At 50.8% G+C, this 14,547-nt stretch overlaps 12 non-coding genes across 12 annotated transcripts; all 12 read left to right on the top strand.

Annotated features, from left to right (window-relative positions):
• Window positions 1–719: 719 nt before the first annotated feature.
• TRNAL-CAG (transfer RNA leucine (anticodon CAG)) lies at window positions 720–802 on the top strand. Its single transcript has one exon. It is a non-coding gene; the product is annotated as a tRNA-Leu (tRNA).
• Window positions 803–1,832: 1,030 nt separating this feature from the next.
• On the top strand, window positions 1,833–1,915 carry TRNAL-CAG (transfer RNA leucine (anticodon CAG)). Its single transcript has one exon. It is a non-coding gene; the product is annotated as a tRNA-Leu (tRNA).
• A 482-nt stretch (window positions 1,916–2,397) lies between these two features.
• TRNAL-CAG (transfer RNA leucine (anticodon CAG)) lies at window positions 2,398–2,480 on the top strand. The gene has a single exon. It is a non-coding gene; the product is annotated as a tRNA-Leu (tRNA).
• Window positions 2,481–4,050: 1,570 nt separating this feature from the next.
• On the top strand, window positions 4,051–4,133 carry TRNAL-CAG (transfer RNA leucine (anticodon CAG)). The gene has a single exon. It is a non-coding gene; the product is annotated as a tRNA-Leu (tRNA).
• A 1,030-nt stretch (window positions 4,134–5,163) lies between these two features.
• TRNAL-CAG (transfer RNA leucine (anticodon CAG)) lies at window positions 5,164–5,246 on the top strand. The gene has a single exon. It is a non-coding gene; the product is annotated as a tRNA-Leu (tRNA).
• Window positions 5,247–5,728: 482 nt separating this feature from the next.
• On the top strand, window positions 5,729–5,811 carry TRNAL-CAG (transfer RNA leucine (anticodon CAG)). The gene has a single exon. It is a non-coding gene; the product is annotated as a tRNA-Leu (tRNA).
• Window positions 5,812–7,381: 1,570 nt separating this feature from the next.
• On the top strand, window positions 7,382–7,464 carry TRNAL-CAG (transfer RNA leucine (anticodon CAG)). Its single transcript has one exon. It is a non-coding gene; the product is annotated as a tRNA-Leu (tRNA).
• A 1,030-nt stretch (window positions 7,465–8,494) lies between these two features.
• TRNAL-CAG (transfer RNA leucine (anticodon CAG)) lies at window positions 8,495–8,577 on the top strand. Its single transcript has one exon. It is a non-coding gene; the product is annotated as a tRNA-Leu (tRNA).
• Window positions 8,578–9,059: 482 nt separating this feature from the next.
• Window positions 9,060–9,142, top strand: TRNAL-CAG (transfer RNA leucine (anticodon CAG)). The gene has a single exon. It is a non-coding gene; the product is annotated as a tRNA-Leu (tRNA).
• A 1,570-nt stretch (window positions 9,143–10,712) lies between these two features.
• Window positions 10,713–10,795, top strand: TRNAL-CAG (transfer RNA leucine (anticodon CAG)). Its single transcript has one exon. It is a non-coding gene; the product is annotated as a tRNA-Leu (tRNA).
• Window positions 10,796–12,365: 1,570 nt separating this feature from the next.
• Window positions 12,366–12,448, top strand: TRNAL-CAG (transfer RNA leucine (anticodon CAG)). Its single transcript has one exon. It is a non-coding gene; the product is annotated as a tRNA-Leu (tRNA).
• Window positions 12,449–13,468: 1,020 nt separating this feature from the next.
• Window positions 13,469–13,551, top strand: TRNAL-CAG (transfer RNA leucine (anticodon CAG)). Its single transcript has one exon. It is a non-coding gene; the product is annotated as a tRNA-Leu (tRNA).
• Window positions 13,552–14,547: the final 996 nt, after the last annotated feature.

Below are 14,547 nucleotides of genomic sequence, written 5' to 3' on the forward strand. Positions count from 1 at the left end.
CCCTGCACGTCTGTGCCAGTAGTCGTTGTATGAGTGCTGCCCTGCCTGTGATTATTCTTTTGGGAGGAATTTGGAGACTTTAATGCAATAGGAGAGGATTTTAGGCGGGTGGTCTTTGAGACTTTCCAACATTGCCTCTAAGCCGCATCTGAGGGGTGCAAACGGCAGAGTCAGGATGGCCGAGTGGTCTAAGGCGCTGCGTTCAGGTCGCAGTGGGTTCGAATCCCACCTCTGACATGTCTGTAACAGATTTTTTCTTTTCATTTGATTGTAACATTCCAGGCGTCCTATAACTGCTGGCCAAGGCTTTCTGGAACAGGGAGATGGAGTTGGAGCACGCACTGCAGGCCTCATGGTTGATTTCCAGTGCTTCCTGTATTTCCTCGCTTCTTTTTTGGGAAAGTGAACTCCAGTGAAAAACCATCTTTGGACTGGGCCGGCCTTGTGGACATGCAAACGGGCGCACCGCGACATTTTGCCTTTGGAAAAAATGCATAAAGAACCCAATGTGTTGTCCTTTTAACTGGGCCTAGTGGGAATGAAGTGACATTTTTAAAATGGATGGGGAGGGTGGTGGGTTAGGAGGGGTGGGTGGGATGCGCGAGAGTATATTCCTGGCAGACTGTGGAGACATTTTAGGAAATCCAAGAGGATTTAAGTGTGGTCAAAGACTTGCCAACATAGCCTCTAAGCCGATTCAGGCGAGCGCCTAAGGCAGAGTCAGGATGGCCGAGTGGTCTAAGGCGCTGCGTTCAGGTCGCAGTCTCCTCTGGAGGCGTGGGTTCGAATCCCACTTCTGACATGCCTGAAATGGGTTTTTACTTTTCATGTGATTGCATTCCACGCTTCCTATAACTGCCGGCCACGGATTTCTGGAACAGGGAGATGGAGTTGGAGCTTGCTCCACACACTCCCGTCCTCCAGCTAGGTCTGCAGTTGGTCCTGGAATGCTTGACTGCCCTTTTGGCAGGTGTACTACAGTGCTTAAATGAAAAACCGTCTTAGGACTGTGCTAGCTTTGTGGACTTGCAAATGGGCGCAGCGCGGCATTTTGTCTTTGGAAAAAATGCATAAAGAACCCAACGTCTTGTCCTTTTCACTGGGCCTAGTTGGAATGAAGTGACCTATTTGAAATGGGGGTCAGGTGGAAAGTTAGTGTGACATAGTGGGAGGCAGATGGAGGAGTGAGTGGGGGGAAGCGAGAGGTAAAAAGGCAGGCAGAGGAGTGAACACAGTTCTTCCTCCTCGCCCTCTGCCCAACCAACCACCTGCCTGCCCAAACGGCCCCGAACGGCCACGAACGGCCATTGTATATAGGCTTTGCTGGCAGAACTCTTTAGCCCTGTAATTTAGAGTGAGTCCTGTGCAGGAGTACAGGGAGATCAGGCCGGCCCATACACAGTCCTTTCAGCCTAAACAGGCTCCCCGGCACTAGTGCCCAACCTCTTGTGACCAAGAAGGCTCTAGCACACTGCCTGAACCTCCTGAAGGGTTGGACACAGTGCATGCTTTTATTTGCATAAACCAGCCCGCCTCCTGCCTTCCTATTTCCTGAGGTGTAGTTGCTCGTGTCTGTTAACAGGTGGCAGGCAGCACCGTTCTGCAGAAACATGAAAGACTCATGTGTGCTTGTGACAAGTAGCTGCTGTACATAGGGATTGAACCCTGCACGTCTGTGCCAGTAGTCGTTGTATGAGTGCTGCCCTGCCTGTGATTATTCTTTTGGGAGGAATTTGGAGACTTTAATGCAATAGGAGAGGATTTTAGGCGGGTGGTCTTTGAGACTTTCCAACATTGCCTCTAAGCCGCATCTGAGGGGTGCAAACGGCAGAGTCAGGATGGCCGAGTGGTCTAAGGCGCTGCGTTCAGGTCGCAGTCTCCGCTGGAGGCGTGGGTTCGAATCCCACCTCTGACATGTCTGTAACAGATTTTTTCTTTTCATTTGATTGTAACATTCCAGGCGTCCTATAACTGCTGGCCAAGGCTTTCTGGAACAGGGAGATGGAGTTGGAGCACGCACTGCAGGCCTCATGGTTGATTTCCAGTGCTTCCTGTATTTCCTCGCTTCTTTTTTGGGAAAGTGAACTCCAGTGAAAAACCATCTTTGGACTGGGCCGGCCTTGTGGACATGCAAACGGGCGCACCGCGACATTTTGCCTTTGGAAAAAATGCATAAAGAACCCAATGTGTTGTCCTTTTAACTGGGCCTAGTGGGAATGAAGTGACATTTTTAAAATGGATGGGGAGGGTGGTGGGTTAGGAGGGGTGGGTGGGATGCGCGAGAGTATATTCCTGGCAGACTGTGGAGACATTTTAGGAAATCCAAGAGGATTTAAGTGTGGTCAAAGACTTGCCAACATAGCCTCTAAGCCGATTCAGGCGAGCGCCTAAGGCAGAGTCAGGATGGCCGAGTGGTCTAAGGCGCTGCGTTCAGGTCGCAGTCTCCTCTGGAGGCGTGGGTTCGAATCCCACTTCTGACATGCCTGAAATGGGTTTTTACTTTTCATGTGATTGCATTCCACGCTTCCTATAACTGCCGGCCACGGATTTCTGGAACAGGGAGATGGAGTTGGAGCTTGCTCCACACACTCCCGTCCTCCAGCTAGGTCTGCAGTTGGTCCTGGAATGCTTGACTGCCCTTTTGGCAGGTGTACTACAGTGCTTAAATGAAAAACCGTCTTAGGACTGTGCTAGCTTTGTGGACTTGCAAATGGGCGCAGCGCGGCATTTTGTCTTTGGAAAAAATGCATAAAGAACCCAACGTCTTGTCCTTTTCACTGGGCCTAGTTGGAATGAAGTGACCTATTTGAAATGGGGGTCAGGTGGAAAGTTAGTGTGACATAGTGGGAGGCAGATGGAGGAGTGAGTGGGGGGAAGCGAGAGGTAAAAAGGCAGGCAGAGGAGTGAACACAGTTCTTCCTCCTCGCCCTCTGCCCAACCAACCACCTGCCTGCCCAAACGGCCACGAACGGCCATTGTATATAGGCTTTGCTGGCAGAACTCTTTAGCCCTGTAATTTAGAGTGAGTCCTGTGCAGGAGTACAGGGAGATCAGGCCGGCCCATACACAGTCCTTTCAGCCTAAACAGGCTCCCCGGCACTAGTGCCCAACCTCTTGTGACCAAGAAGGCTCTAGCACACTGCCTGAACCTCCTGAAGGGTTGGACACAGTGCATGCTTTTATTTGCATAAACCAGCCCGCCTCCTGCCTTCCTATTTCCTGAGGTGTAGTTGCTCGTGTCTGTTAACAGGTGGCAGGCAGCACCGTTCTGCAGAAACATGAAAGACTCATGTGTGCTTGTGACAAGTAGCTGCTGTACATAGGGATTGAACCCTGCACGTCTGTGCCAGTAGTCGTTGTATGAGTGCTGCCCTGCCTGTGATTATTCTTTTGGGAGGAATTTGGAGACTTTAATGCAATAGGAGAGGATTTTAGGCGGGTGGTCTTTGAGACTTTCCAACATTGCCTCTAAGCCGCATCTGAGGGGTGCAAACGGCAGAGTCAGGATGGCCGAGTGGTCTAAGGCGCTGCGTTCAGGTCGCAGTGGGTTCGAATCCCACCTCTGACATGTCTGTAACAGATTTTTTCTTTTCATTTGATTGTAACATTCCAGGCGTCCTATAACTGCTGGCCAAGGCTTTCTGGAACAGGGAGATGGAGTTGGAGCACGCACTGCAGGCCTCATGGTTGATTTCCAGTGCTTCCTGTATTTCCTCGCTTCTTTTTTGGGAAAGTGAACTCCAGTGAAAAACCATCTTTGGACTGGGCCGGCCTTGTGGACATGCAAACGGGCGCACCGCGACATTTTGCCTTTGGAAAAAATGCATAAAGAACCCAATGTGTTGTCCTTTTAACTGGGCCTAGTGGGAATGAAGTGACATTTTTAAAATGGATGGGGAGGGTGGTGGGTTAGGAGGGGTGGGTGGGATGCGCGAGAGTATATTCCTGGCAGACTGTGGAGACATTTTAGGAAATCCAAGAGGATTTAAGTGTGGTCAAAGACTTGCCAACATAGCCTCTAAGCCGATTCAGGCGAGCGCCAAAGGCAGAGTCAGGATGGCCGAGTGGTCTAAGGCGCTGCGTTCAGGTCGCAGTCTCCTCTGGAGGCGTGGGTTCGAATCCCACTTCTGACATGCCTGAAATGGGTTTTTACTTTTCATGTGATTGCATTCCACGCTTCCTATAACTGCCGGCCACGGATTTCTGGAACAGGGAGATGGAGTTGGAGCTTGCTCCACACACTCCCGTCCTCCAGCTAGGTCTGCAGTTGGTCCTGGAATGCTTGACTGCCCTTTTGGCAGGTGTACTACAGTGCTTAAATGAAAAACCGTCTTAGGACTGTGCTAGCTTTGTGGACTTGCAAATGGGCGCAGCGCGGCATTTTGTCTTTGGAAAAAATGCATAAAGAACCCAACGTCTTGTCCTTTTCACTGGGCCTAGTTGGAATGAAGTGACCTATTTGAAATGGGGGTCAGGTGGAAAGTTAGTGTGACATAGTGGGAGGCAGATGGAGGAGTGAGTGGGGGGAAGCGAGAGGTAAAAAGGCAGGCAGAGGAGTGAACACAGTTCTTCCTCCTCGCCCTCTGCCCAACCAACCACCTGCCTGCCCAAACGGCCCCGAACGGCCACGAACGGCCATTGTATATAGGCTTTGCTGGCAGAACTCTTTAGCCCTGTAATTTAGAGTGAGTCCTGTGCAGGAGTACAGGGAGATCAGGCCGGCCCATACACAGTCCTTTCAGCCTAAACAGGCTCCCCGGCACTAGTGCCCAACCTCTTGTGACCAAGAAGGCTCTAGCACACTGCCTGAACCTCCTGAAGGGTTGGACACAGTGCATGCTTTTATTTGCATAAACCAGCCCGCCTCCTGCCTTCCTATTTCCTGAGGTGTAGTTGCTCGTGTCTGTTAACAGGTGGCAGGCAGCACCGTTCTGCAGAAACATGAAAGACTCATGTGTGCTTGTGACAAGTAGCTGCTGTACATAGGGATTGAACCCTGCACGTCTGTGCCAGTAGTCGTTGTATGAGTGCTGCCCTGCCTGTGATTATTCTTTTGGGAGGAATTTGGAGACTTTAATGCAATAGGAGAGGATTTTAGGCGGGTGGTCTTTGAGACTTTCCAACATTGCCTCTAAGCCGCATCTGAGGGGTGCAAACGGCAGAGTCAGGATGGCCGAGTGGTCTAAGGCGCTGCGTTCAGGTCGCAGTCTCCGCTGGAGGCGTGGGTTCGAATCCCACCTCTGACATGTCTGTAACAGATTTTTTCTTTTCATTTGATTGTAACATTCCAGGCGTCCTATAACTGCTGGCCAAGGCTTTCTGGAACAGGGAGATGGAGTTGGAGCACGCACTGCAGGCCTCATGGTTGATTTCCAGTGCTTCCTGTATTTCCTCGCTTCTTTTTTGGGAAAGTGAACTCCAGTGAAAAACCATCTTTGGACTGGGCCGGCCTTGTGGACATGCAAACGGGCGCACCGCGACATTTTGCCTTTGGAAAAAATGCATAAAGAACCCAATGTGTTGTCCTTTTAACTGGGCCTAGTGGGAATGAAGTGACATTTTTAAAATGGATGGGGAGGGTGGTGGGTTAGGAGGGGTGGGTGGGATGCGCGAGAGTATATTCCTGGCAGACTGTGGAGACATTTTAGGAAATCCAAGAGGATTTAAGTGTGGTCAAAGACTTGCCAACATAGCCTCTAAGCCGATTCAGGCGAGCGCCTAAGGCAGAGTCAGGATGGCCGAGTGGTCTAAGGCGCTGCGTTCAGGTCGCAGTCTCCTCTGGAGGCGTGGGTTCGAATCCCACTTCTGACATGCCTGAAATGGGTTTTTACTTTTCATGTGATTGCATTCCACGCTTCCTATAACTGCCGGCCACGGATTTCTGGAACAGGGAGATGGAGTTGGAGCTTGCTCCACACACTCCCGTCCTCCAGCTAGGTCTGCAGTTGGTCCTGGAATGCTTGACTGCCCTTTTGGCAGGTGTACTACAGTGCTTAAATGAAAAACCGTCTTAGGACTGTGCTAGCTTTGTGGACTTGCAAATGGGCGCAGCGCGGCATTTTGTCTTTGGAAAAAATGCATAAAGAACCCAACGTCTTGTCCTTTTCACTGGGCCTAGTTGGAATGAAGTGACCTATTTGAAATGGGGGTCAGGTGGAAAGTTAGTGTGACATAGTGGGAGGCAGATGGAGGAGTGAGTGGGGGGAAGCGAGAGGTAAAAAGGCAGGCAGAGGAGTGAACACAGTTCTTCCTCCTCGCCCTCTGCCCAACCAACCACCTGCCTGCCCAAACGGCCACGAACGGCCATTGTATATAGGCTTTGCTGGCAGAACTCTTTAGCCCTGTAATTTAGAGTGAGTCCTGTGCAGGAGTACAGGGAGATCAGGCCGGCCCATACACAGTCCTTTCAGCCTAAACAGGCTCCCCGGCACTAGTGCCCAACCTCTTGTGACCAAGAAGGCTCTAGCACACTGCCTGAACCTCCTGAAGGGTTGGACACAGTGCATGCTTTTATTTGCATAAACCAGCCCGCCTCCTGCCTTCCTATTTCCTGAGGTGTAGTTGCTCGTGTCTGTTAACAGGTGGCAGGCAGCACCGTTCTGCAGAAACATGAAAGACTCATGTGTGCTTGTGACAAGTAGCTGCTGTACATAGGGATTGAACCCTGCACGTCTGTGCCAGTAGTCGTTGTATGAGTGCTGCCCTGCCTGTGATTATTCTTTTGGGAGGAATTTGGAGACTTTAATGCAATAGGAGAGGATTTTAGGCGGGTGGTCTTTGAGACTTTCCAACATTGCCTCTAAGCCGCATCTGAGGGGTGCAAACGGCAGAGTCAGGATGGCCGAGTGGTCTAAGGCGCTGCGTTCAGGTCGCAGTGGGTTCGAATCCCACCTCTGACATGTCTGTAACAGATTTTTTCTTTTCATTTGATTGTAACATTCCAGGCGTCCTATAACTGCTGGCCAAGGCTTTCTGGAACAGGGAGATGGAGTTGGAGCACGCACTGCAGGCCTCATGGTTGATTTCCAGTGCTTCCTGTATTTCCTCGCTTCTTTTTTGGGAAAGTGAACTCCAGTGAAAAACCATCTTTGGACTGGGCCGGCCTTGTGGACATGCAAACGGGCGCACCGCGACATTTTGCCTTTGGAAAAAATGCATAAAGAACCCAATGTGTTGTCCTTTTAACTGGGCCTAGTGGGAATGAAGTGACATTTTTAAAATGGATGGGGAGGGTGGTGGGTTAGGAGGGGTGGGTGGGATGCGCGAGAGTATATTCCTGGCAGACTGTGGAGACATTTTAGGAAATCCAAGAGGATTTAAGTGTGGTCAAAGACTTGCCAACATAGCCTCTAAGCCGATTCAGGCGAGCGCCTAAGGCAGAGTCAGGATGGCCGAGTGGTCTAAGGCGCTGCGTTCAGGTCGCAGTCTCCTCTGGAGGCGTGGGTTCGAATCCCACTTCTGACATGCCTGAAATGGGTTTTTACTTTTCATGTGATTGCATTCCACGCTTCCTATAACTGCCGGCCACGGATTTCTGGAACAGGGAGATGGAGTTGGAGCTTGCTCCACACACTCCCGTCCTCCAGCTAGGTCTGCAGTTGGTCCTGGAATGCTTGACTGCCCTTTTGGCAGGTGTACTACAGTGCTTAAATGAAAAACCGTCTTAGGACTGTGCTAGCTTTGTGGACTTGCAAATGGGCGCAGCGCGGCATTTTGTCTTTGGAAAAAATGCATAAAGAACCCAACGTCTTGTCCTTTTCACTGGGCCTAGTTGGAATGAAGTGACCTATTTGAAATGGGGGTCAGGTGGAAAGTTAGTGTGACATAGTGGGAGGCAGATGGAGGAGTGAGTGGGGGGAAGCGAGAGGTAAAAAGGCAGGCAGAGGAGTGAACACAGTTCTTCCTCCTCGCCCTCTGCCCAACCAACCACCTGCCTGCCCAAACGGCCCCGAACGGCCACGAACGGCCATTGTATATAGGCTTTGCTGGCAGAACTCTTTAGCCCTGTAATTTAGAGTGAGTCCTGTGCAGGAGTACAGGGAGATCAGGCCGGCCCATACACAGTCCTTTCAGCCTAAACAGGCTCCCCGGCACTAGTGCCCAACCTCTTGTGACCAAGAAGGCTCTAGCACACTGCCTGAACCTCCTGAAGGGTTGGACACAGTGCATGCTTTTATTTGCATAAACCAGCCCGCCTCCTGCCTTCCTATTTCCTGAGGTGTAGTTGCTCGTGTCTGTTAACAGGTGGCAGGCAGCACCGTTCTGCAGAAACATGAAAGACTCATGTGTGCTTGTGACAAGTAGCTGCTGTACATAGGGATTGAACCCTGCACGTCTGTGCCAGTAGTCGTTGTATGAGTGCTGCCCTGCCTGTGATTATTCTTTTGGGAGGAATTTGGAGACTTTAATGCAATAGGAGAGGATTTTAGGCGGGTGGTCTTTGAGACTTTCCAACATTGCCTCTAAGCCGCATCTGAGGGGTGCAAACGGCAGAGTCAGGATGGCCGAGTGGTCTAAGGCGCTGCGTTCAGGTCGCAGTCTCCGCTGGAGGCGTGGGTTCGAATCCCACCTCTGACATGTCTGTAACAGATTTTTTCTTTTCATTTGATTGTAACATTCCAGGCGTCCTATAACTGCTGGCCAAGGCTTTCTGGAACAGGGAGATGGAGTTGGAGCACGCACTGCAGGCCTCATGGTTGATTTCCAGTGCTTCCTGTATTTCCTCGCTTCTTTTTTGGGAAAGTGAACTCCAGTGAAAAACCATCTTTGGACTGGGCCGGCCTTGTGGACATGCAAACGGGCGCACCGCGACATTTTGCCTTTGGAAAAAATGCATAAAGAACCCAATGTGTTGTCCTTTTAACTGGGCCTAGTGGGAATGAAGTGACATTTTTAAAATGGATGGGGAGGGTGGTGGGTTAGGAGGGGTGGGTGGGATGCGCGAGAGTATATTCCTGGCAGACTGTGGAGACATTTTAGGAAATCCAAGAGGATTTAAGTGTGGTCAAAGACTTGCCAACATAGCCTCTAAGCCGATTCAGGCGAGCGCCTAAGGCAGAGTCAGGATGGCCGAGTGGTCTAAGGCGCTGCGTTCAGGTCGCAGTCTCCTCTGGAGGCGTGGGTTCGAATCCCACTTCTGACATGCCTGAAATGGGTTTTTACTTTTCATGTGATTGCATTCCACGCTTCCTATAACTGCCGGCCACGGATTTCTGGAACAGGGAGATGGAGTTGGAGCTTGCTCCACACACTCCCGTCCTCCAGCTAGGTCTGCAGTTGGTCCTGGAATGCTTGACTGCCCTTTTGGCAGGTGTACTACAGTGCTTAAATGAAAAACCGTCTTAGGACTGTGCTAGCTTTGTGGACTTGCAAATGGGCGCAGCGCGGCATTTTGTCTTTGGAAAAAATGCATAAAGAACCCAACGTCTTGTCCTTTTCACTGGGCCTAGTTGGAATGAAGTGACCTATTTGAAATGGGGGTCAGGTGGAAAGTTAGTGTGACATAGTGGGAGGCAGATGGAGGAGTGAGTGGGGGGAAGCGAGAGGTAAAAAGGCAGGCAGAGGAGTGAACACAGTTCTTCCTCCTCGCCCTCTGCCCAACCAACCACCTGCCTGCCCAAACGGCCACGAACGGCCATTGTATATAGGCTTTGCTGGCAGAACTCTTTAGCCCTGTAATTTAGAGTGAGTCCTGTGCAGGAGTACAGGGAGATCAGGCCGGCCCATACACAGTCCTTTCAGCCTAAACAGGCTCCCCGGCACTAGTGCCCAACCTCTTGTGACCAAGAAGGCTCTAGCACACTGCCTGAACCTCCTGAAGGGTTGGACACAGTGCATGCTTTTATTTGCATAAACCAGCCCGCCTCCTGCCTTCCTATTTCCTGAGGTGTAGTTGCTCGTGTCTGTTAACAGGTGGCAGGCAGCACCGTTCTGCAGAAACATGAAAGACTCATGTGTGCTTGTGACAAGTAGCTGCTGTACATAGGGATTGAACCCTGCACGTCTGTGCCAGTAGTCGTTGTATGAGTGCTGCCCTGCCTGTGATTATTCTTTTGGGAGGAATTTGGAGACTTTAATGCAATAGGAGAGGATTTTAGGCGGGTGGTCTTTGAGACTTTCCAACATTGCCTCTAAGCCGCATCTGAGGGGTGCAAACGGCAGAGTCAGGATGGCCGAGTGGTCTAAGGCGCTGCGTTCAGGTCGCAGTGGGTTCGAATCCCACCTCTGACATGTCTGTAACAGGTTTTTTCTTTTCATTTGATTGTAACATTCCAGGCGTCCTATAACTGCTGGCCAAGGCTTTCTGGAACAGGGAGATGGAGTTGGAGCACGCACTGCAGGCCTCATGGTTGATTTCCAGTGCTTCCTGTATTTCCTCGCTTCTTTTTTGGGAAAGTGAACTCCAGTGAAAAACCATCTTTGGACTGGGCCGGCCTTGTGGACATGCAAACGGGCGCACCGCGACATTTTGCCTTTGGAAAAAATGCATAAAGAACCCAATGTGTTGTCCTTTTAACTGGGCCTAGTGGGAATGAAGTGACATTTTTAAAATGGATGGGGAGGGTGGTGGGTTAGGAGGGGTGGGTGGGATGCGCAAGAGTATATTCCTGGCAGACTGTGGAGACATTTTAGGAAATCCAAGAGGATTTAAGTGTGGTCAAAGACTTGCCAACATAGCCTCTAAGCCGATTCAGGCGAGCGCCTAAGGCAGAGTCAGGATGGCCGAGTGGTCTAAGGCGCTGCGTTCAGGTCGCAGTCTCCTCTGGAGGCGTGGGTTCGAATCCCACTTCTGACATGCCTGAAATGGGTTTTTACTTTTCATGTGATTGCATTCCACGCTTCCTATAACTGCCGGCCACGGATTTCTGGAACAGGGAGATGGAGTTGGAGCTTGCTCCACACACTCCCGTCCTCCAGCTAGGTCTGCAGTTGGTCCTGGAATGCTTGACTGCCCTTTTGGCAGGTGTACTACAGTGCTTAAATGAAAAACCGTCTTAGGACTGTGCTAGCTTTGTGGACTTGCAAATGGGCGCAGCGCGGCATTTTGTCTTTGGAAAAAATGCATAAAGAACCCAACGTCTTGTCCTTTTCACTGGGCCTAGTTGGAATGAAGTGACCTATTTGAAATGGGGGTCAGGTGGAAAGTTAGTGTGACATAGTGGGAGGCAGATGGAGGAGTGAGTGGGGGGAAGCGAGAGGTAAAAAGGCAGGCAGAGGAGTGAACACAGTTCTTCCTCCTCGCCCTCTGCCCAACCAACCACCTGCCTGCCCAAACGGCCACGAACGGCCATTGTATATAGGCTTTGCTGGCAGAACTCTTTAGCCCTGTAATTTAGAGTGAGTCCTGTGCAGGAGTACAGGGAGATCAGGCCGGCCCATACACAGTCCTTTCAGCCTAAACAGGCTCCCCGGCACTAGTGCCCAACCTCTTGTGACCAAGAAGGCTCTAGCACACTGCCTGAACCTCCTGAAGGGTTGGACACAGTGCATGCTTTTATTTGCATAAACCAGCCCGCCTCCTGCCTTCCTATTTCCTGAGGTGTAGTTGCTCGTGTCTGTTAACAGGTGGCAGGCAGCACCGTTCTGCAGAAACATGAAAGACTCATGTGTGCTTGTGACAAGTAGCTGCTGTACATAGGGATTGAACCCTGCACGTCTGTGCCAGTAGTCGTTGTATGAGTGCTGCCCTGCCTGTGATTATTCTTTTGGGAGGAATTTGGAGACTTTAATGCAATAGGAGAGGATTTTAGGCGGGTGGTCTTTGAGACTTTCCAACATTGCCTCTAAGCCGCATCTGAGGGGTGCAAACGGCAGAGTCAGGATGGCCGAGTGGTCTAAGGCGCTGCGTTCAGGTCGCAGTGGGTTCGAATCCCACCTCTGACATGTCTGTAACAGATTTTTTCTTTTCATTTGATTGTAACATTCCAGGCGTCCTATAACTGCTGGCCAAGGCTTTCTGGAACAGGGAGATGGAGTTGGAGCACGCACTGCAGGCCTCATGGTTGATTTCCAGTGCTTCCTGTATTTCCTCGCTTCTTTTTTGGGAAAGTGAACTCCAGTGAAAAACCATCTTTGGACTGGGCCGGCCTTGTGGACATGCAAACGGGCGCACCGCGACATTTTGCCTTTGGAAAAAATGCATAAAGAACCCAATGTGTTGTCCTTTTAACTGGGCCTAGTGGGAATGAAGTGACATTTTTAAAATGGATGGGGAGGGTGGTGGGTTAGGAGGGGTGGGTGGGATGCGCGAGAGTATATTCCTGGCAGACTGTGGAGACATTTTAGGAAATCCAAGAGGATTTAAGTGTGGTCAAAGACTTGCCAACATAGCCTCTAAGCCGATTCAGGCGAGCGCCTAAGGCAGAGTCAGGATGGCCGAGTGGTCTAAGGCGCTGCGTTCAGGTCGCAGTCTCCTCTGGAGGCGTGGGTTCGAATCCCACTTCTGACATGCCTGAAATGGGTTTTTACTTTTCATGTGATTGCATTCCACGCTTCCTATAACTGCCGGCCACGGATTTCTGGAACAGGGAGATGGAGTTGGAGCTTGCTCCACACACTCCCGTCCTCCAGCTAGGTCTGCAGTTCGTCCTGGAATGCTTCACTGCCCTTTTGGCAGGTGTACTACAGTGCTTAAATGAAAAACCGTCTTAGGACTGTGCTAGCTTTGTGGACTTGCAAATGGGCGCAGCGCAGCATTTTGTCTTTGGAAAAAATGCATAAAGAACCCAACGTCTTGTCCTTTTCACTGGGCCTAGTTGGAATGAAGTGACCTATTTGAAATGGAGGTCAGGAGGAAAGTTAGTGTGACATAGTGGGAGGCAGATGGAGGAGTGAGTGGGGGGAAGCGAGAGGTAAAAAGGCAGGCAGAGGAGTGAACACAGTTCTTCCTCCTCGCCCTCTGCCCAACCAACCACCTGTCTGCCCAAACGGCCCCGAACGGCCATTGTATATAGGCTTTGCTGGCAGAACTCTTTAGCCCTATCATTTAGAGTGAGTCCTGTGCAGGAGTACAGGGAGATCAGGCCGGCCCATACACAGTCCTTTCAGCCTAAACAGGCTCCCCGGGACTAGTGCCCAACCTCTTGTGACCAAGAAGGCTCTAGCACACTGCCTGAACCTCCTGAAGGGTTGGACACAGTGCATGCTTTTATTTGCATAAACCAGCCCGCCTCCTGCCTTCCTATTTCCTGAGGTGTAGTTGCTTGTGTCTGTTAACAGGTGGCAGGCAGCACCGTTCTGCAGAAACATGAAAGACTCATGTGTGCTTGTGACAAGTAGCTGCTGTACATAGGGATTGAACCCTGCACGTCTGTGCCAGTAGTCGTTGTATGAGTGCTGCCCTGCCTGTGATTATTCTTTTGGGAGGAATTGGGAGACTTTAATGCAATAGGAGAGGATTTTAGGCGGGTGGTCTTTGAGACTTTCCAACATTGCCTCTAAGCCGCATCTGAGGGGTGCAAATGGCAGAGTCAGGATGGCCGAGTGGTCTAAGGCGCTGCGTTCAGGTCGCAGTCTCCTCTGGAGGCGTGGGTTCGAATCCCACTTCTGACATGTCTGTAACAGAATTTTTCTTTTCATTTGATTGTAACATTCCAGGCGTCCTATAACTGCTGGCCAAGGCTTTCTGGAACAGGGAGATGGAGTTGGAGCACGCACTGCAGGCCTCATGGTTGATTTCCAGTGCTTCCTGTATTTCCTCGCTTCTTTTTTGGGAAAGTGAACTCCAGTGAAAAACCATCTTTGGACTGGGCCGGCCTTGTGGACATGCAAACGGGCGCACCGCGACATTTTGCCTTTGGAAAAAATGCATAAAGAACCCAATGTGTTGTCCTTTTAACTGGGCCTAGTGGGAATGAAGTGACATTTTTAAAATGGATGGGGAGGGTGGTGGGTTAGGAGGGGTGGGTGGGATGCGCAAGAGTATATTCCTGGCAGACTGTGGAGACATTTTAGGAAATCCAAGAGGATTTAAGTGTGGTCAAAGACTTGCCAACATAGCCTCTAAGCCGATTCAGGCAAGCGCCTAAGGCAGAGTCAGGATGGCCGAGTGATCTAAGGTGCTGCGTTCAGGTCTGGGTTCGAATCCCACTTCTGACATGCCTGAAACAGGTTTTTACTTTTCATGTGATTGCATTCCACGCTTCCTATAACTGCCGGCCTCGGACTTCTGGAACAGGGAGATGGAGTTGGAGCTTGCTCCACACACTCCCGTCCTCCAGCTAGGTCTGCAGTTCGTCCTGGAATGCTTCACTGCCCTTTTGGCAGGTGTACTACAGTGCTTAAATGAAAAACCGTCTTAGGACTGTGCTAGCTTTGTGGACTTGCAAATGGGCGCAGCGCGGCATTTTGTCTTTGGAAAAAATGCATAAAGAACCCAACGTCTTGTCCTTTTCACTGGGCCTAGTTGGAATGAAGTGACCTATTTGAAATGGAGGTCAGGTGGAAAGTTAGTGTGACATAGTGGGAGGCAGATGGAGGAGTGAGTGGGGGGAAGCGAGAGGTAAAAAGGCAGGCAGAGGAGTGAACACAGTTCTTCCTCCTTGCCCT

Source organism: Ambystoma mexicanum, chromosome 11, assembly GCF_040938575.1.
Source record: "Ambystoma mexicanum isolate Mex_15411 chromosome 11, UKY_AmexF1_1, whole genome shotgun sequence".
In the NCBI taxonomy this organism is placed as follows: domain Eukaryota; kingdom Metazoa; phylum Chordata; class Amphibia; order Caudata; family Ambystomatidae; genus Ambystoma; species Ambystoma mexicanum.